Here is a 5,130-nt window from a genome sequence, read left to right as displayed (position 1 = left end):
TAAATTTTACTCCCATTCTTAATTTTTGATGGTATTCCATGAAAGACAGTCAGTTTAAATGGACTATCGTCACCATGGGCAACTCTCTTGACATATTCAGTTGAATATTTTGAAAGGAACATGAAACCGCAAGTGATCTAGTGCTTGCGCCAGGAGAAATCAGTGCCGTTCTGCAAGGCGAGCTGTGACATGCTACTTTTTAAACATGATGTTGGCACGTCAGCATGTCAGTTGGGAGGTATATGTTCTATCATTCTCACCAATCAGTTATAACCGACCAGCCCTTTGCGATTAACATGTAGTAAATGCTATAAGCGAAGCACCTTATGCCCTTGGGTGCTTGCGCCATTTGGGCTGTCCAAACCGTGGATGAAGTTCGAGTTCGGTTGAATCCCCCACAGGGCGAACAGTCTTCCCAGCAATCACACCTAGTGATTTGACCGGAGTTTCACAGATTTTCACCACAGATTTGCACCACTGTTTGTATTAAGTAACACGCCACCGAAACAGTAGGCCTACATGTCTAGGCCGTTCTCGAAGGACACCCCGGGTCCATATCTCTAGTAGGCTAGGTTATTCCTTCTCAATCTTGCATTGTCTTTCACTCTACACTATTTTTTTTTTGTATTCGAGAGAACTGCGCTGAGTGCAACGTTTGTGCTCAGAGAGAGGCAACGACATTAATATGATAATAATAATAACAATAATAATAATAATAATAATAATAATAATAATAATACGTTGACGATGATGGTGGTAACGATGATGATGATGATGAAGTCAGTGATGTATATCTTACAGGAAGACTAACATTAGGCCTTTTCAGCATTAGGCCTGAATAAAGTCGGTTTGGCATAACAAAGTCGAGGTGAGGGGTTTATGTACAGAACTGTGTTTCATTGTTTTATTCCATGCAATGAGAAACAGAAATAACACATTCAGTTCATTTAGCATTTCGTATTGGGTCTAAATGGCTAGATCAATGGAAAACAGTTGTAATGATGTAATTAATTAGGTCAGAATTAAAAGCCAGGGCAAAATCAATCTCTGAAGGTGTCCTGGATGAAATCAAATGGCTGGCCCATCTGTTCATGTGCATGAATAAGCTGCTGGAGTTGACTCCGAAGTAAGGTGCTGAAGACACCCGGCAGTCTCCCCTCTTTGGTCACACTGAGTCTACGAAACAGACGATTTAAACGAAAGAAATACATAGGCTACTTCTAGTCGATGATCAGCTTACTACAGTTTTATGTGGAATTTGTTCTGCAGCCTGTAACGATAGACATTCCAAATGCAGACGACTGATTAACAATTAGACTATGTTGGTTATCATCAGGAAATAAATTAGGCTACTAATAAAACAATAACCTTAAGCCTAAGATGAGATAAGATCTATATTTTTAAATAGCTTTATTGTAATCAAGTGAATATCCAACACATTTTAGTGAAATATTGAAAACTAGCCTATGTGAGTTAAATGCCGGATTGAAGAACAGTAGTAGGCTATTTTTACACCAAATACTACAAAATATTATTTCTTTTAAGTGACAACTGGCTTTTTTTAATTAATGGAATCAGTTCCACTCACTTGTATATTAGCTCATACCGCTGAAGAAGGAATATCAAAATTAGCCATGACTCGTTGATGTAAGTATGTAACCTATAGGCCTATATTTAATATATATATATATATATATATATATATATATATATATATATATATATATATATATATATAATTCAAACCATTCATTAATTCACGTCTAACACTTACTGCGCCGGCATCTGTTGGGAACAACGACAAAACAAATGAAATTGCATAACACGCTATAATAAGGCTATTCTGTGCAGAATGGAAAATGTTGCTAGATTTTCGGTCTAAAAAAAGTCGCTCCTGATAGCTCGTCTTTAAGGTTCAATGATCAACTTACACCCAGTGATGTCTGCTTCCGAGTGAAGAGCGGTCGTCGGGTCTGTTGGGGAAAAGCATATCGATTGGTGACGTTAGCTCGCATCCAGACCCTATCGGTGCGCACCAGCATAGCCTAAAGTGCTCGAAACAGCGTCAGGAGAAAGAAACACCTCCCTCCCCTCCGTATTAAGTAGCCTATTTTAAAACACCTCCCTCCACTCTGTATTAAATATTTAAAAACTTTTGGAAAGAAATATTAGCCAAGTGTTTGTGCAGCTACCAAAACACATGGTTTCTGTATAAGTGTCTTATAGAGTCGGCAGTACATGCAGCACAAGTGCATTCTGCCTTGTTTACATTCAGCCCCTTTCACTTTTCCCAAGACCATTAGCAAATGGGAGCTAAGATGGATTGCATTATGTCACTTCTCACGTCAAATCTAAGTCTAACATTCCGCGTTGTGTTAATGTACCTTCTATGTAAAATACCAAATGTAAAATTTAGTGCTGGTAAAACGCAATAATAAGCACATTTCAATACTAAAAAACAACAACTATAAGGCTACATATATGTTTTTATTCTAATACCGGACATCATGGGGGGGATACCTAGTCGTGACCCAGTTAGTTCATCTTTAAATACCTGTCCTAGTGATAGCGGTTGCTGATACCCTTATGACTGGCGCACTAGTTTGAGGTAGGTGACTTTCAATAAGCACTGACTAACAAGCCACTGAAATCATAAACTCCATACTTGGTCGAAAAAAAAATATCTTTAAAAAGGTTCGGGTCATGCACAACGCTTTCATTTGTTTAATTTCTACTGAGTGTCTTTTAAGGAGGATTTGACCCTGTGTAACTGCTGAATGGGGTCGGGCCCTGACTAAAGAGAGGGGTTAGCGACCCAGCAGCCGAACAGGGCCGAGAACACGGTGCACGTGCGCCATTCACATTCAACTCAGGTCGCTGCCAGGACAAGTAAACAATGCGGAAGTCCATATTGATGCCACACATTATCTGTTTACAATCACTCAGACATATTTCACTGGGAGACCAAATCGCGTTGTGCATAGGGACAGGGGCAGGGGAGAAAAGAATTGTGGGGTCTTACAGGGGGAAAAATAACGTAGCTTAAGGGAAGAGTGCAGCGGAGTGTGAAATTACTGCCCATGGTGCTACATATTGTACCAGAAGCTCGCTCCAAAAACAGTAACAAAAAGGAAAACCATCCTCTAACGTGACCAGAAGGTTTTTGCATTGGTCGTGCCCGGCCCTGTTCCTTTGAGATCCCCCACCTGAACAATGAGCGGACCTCGGCTGCATTGGACTAGAGGTTTGGTGTACAGAGGCACAAAATTAATTTTTCCAGGAAGGCCTCCTTTTCTAAATACACTCTCAGTCATTGATTTGTTTGAAGTAAGGAGAGGCATCCCTCTCTTGTTCTGTGCAGTCCAAGTGAGAAAATAAATAAATAATTAATTATTATTATTGTTTATTATTGTTATCATTGTTATGCATTAATAACAATAATGATAATTATTATTATTAATAATAATAAGAGCATTTGTTGTTGTTGTTGGAGGGCCACTGACAACAGCAGGTGTCAGTGAGGTGTATCTTTTTTGATGACTTCAAGTGAAGTGACTCCCAGTGCAGTAGTTAGAAGTTAAGTTGGAATTGCTACGCATTATTTATGTAGTTCTTTCTGGATAACTAATTAATCTGAAGTTGCGCTGGTTCGCTCCATGGGTGTTACGCGCTCATATGACGACCGACCCAAGTTAATCACTGGTTTAAAATTGTCATGTGTGTCCATCTATTCCCCCTGATGACTTAAACTGGTATAGTCTGTGTATTTTGTTCAGGCTATGTGTTTTGCCATCAGATTTCTTTTCATCGTTCATAGACTTCATATGGTGAATCAGCCTCTCAACACAGCTAAAGAATTGAAACGATAGAGCGCCATCTATGGAATGCTACTGACAAACACTGAACATTATATGCTGGCGGGTAGGCTACTGCACCTGTGTGTTTACACGAATAACATCAGAGTACGATCATAATGACATAAGAATGTGGCCAGAATCAAATTTCGACTTGCTGAATAAAATACAAAATGAAATGTCTTACATCCCCTTGAATCGCTCACACAAACGGAGGTTGTTTGCTTAGGCCTGATGTAGGCTTCAATATGTTGTCAGAAGCAAGTGCTGGCCTATTAGCTTACTTTTATCTTACTGTAAACGTCGCTCTTCATCAACAGTTAAAAATGTTGTTCTTAGACAAAAATCTATACTACAATCACTACTAGGCTCGGTTTTGTTTTCAATTTATGAATCAGTATGCCATAACGCCATGATTTAAGTCACTTAAACTGGGGCGCTGTAACACGCAGCTTGTTTTTCTTGCGCAAAGAAAAAACATGTCCATTTTATCATCTCCTATTTAACATTTAGTCAACTCTTACCTCCAACTCTAAATCGATGGCTTCCTTATTTCCCACCCCTTTCGGAGTGTCAGACGTAGGGACCTCCTCATTTGGGCTCTGGGCTTTTACGTTGGCGAATCACAAAGTGTTGGAATCTACTGCCTTTGTCTGACAAGTCATCCATATAAGCAAGGGGATCTGCTGCGTAGAGGGGGGCGACGGCTTTTAGAAACGCACACACGGAGAGACGGACTTCATTCCTGAACCTAAGACTCAGGCAACACATTCAATTGTAGAGGCAGAGGAAGTCACAAGGCACCCCCAGTGTGTCCATGTTACTCCTGTCATCGGTGTGTGTACGCGGTGTGTGTGTGGTTGAACAAACCCGCGGGTTGAGCGACACAAGGCCACCGGGATCTGGGAAATACAAGCGAAACCACAGGACAGGACAATTTTAAGAAACCTTCCGTTTTGTCTTAATGGTCTTCTTCTGAAACCATCCTTGCATCCTGTTTGTTATCGAAAGAGATATTGATTTCCGTTTGAACATTTTGGAGACTAGCTTCGGTCATGCTCGACACTTGACAAACACCTACAGTACAGTGAATTTTCGTTGAACGGACTGTTAAACGGACGACAACTTTTTGAAGTTGCCCCTTTGGCCGTTTGGATACGAGGGGAGAACCTCACTTTGCCAGAAGACCTTTTCACCATTTCTTCGCATTTTTTATCTGCATTACGAGGGCGCCACGGCGACTTCAGTTGATTATCTGTCTTTTCTTTGCTATCCA

The 5,130-nt window shown here is 40.4% G+C and overlaps 1 long non-coding RNA gene across 1 annotated transcript in view; it reads right to left on the bottom strand.

The window, feature by feature from the left end:
* Positions 1-5,130, bottom strand: part of LOC143138485 (uncharacterized) — a 62,662-nt gene that overhangs the window by 45,613 nt on the left and 11,919 nt on the right. The window lies entirely within an intron of this gene.

The sequence above is a fragment of the Alosa pseudoharengus genome, unplaced genomic scaffold (genome assembly GCF_046254945.1).
Source record: "Alosa pseudoharengus isolate Yale_2024_CS ecotype anadromous, Long Island Sound unplaced genomic scaffold, YU_APseudo_1.1 YU_APseudo_1.1_scf_21, whole genome shotgun sequence".
In the NCBI taxonomy this organism is placed as follows: Eukaryota; Metazoa; Chordata; class Actinopteri; order Clupeiformes; family Clupeidae; genus Alosa; species Alosa pseudoharengus.
The sequence above is the reverse complement of the archived record's forward strand: the minus strand, read 5'-3'. Positions and strand labels throughout refer to the sequence as shown.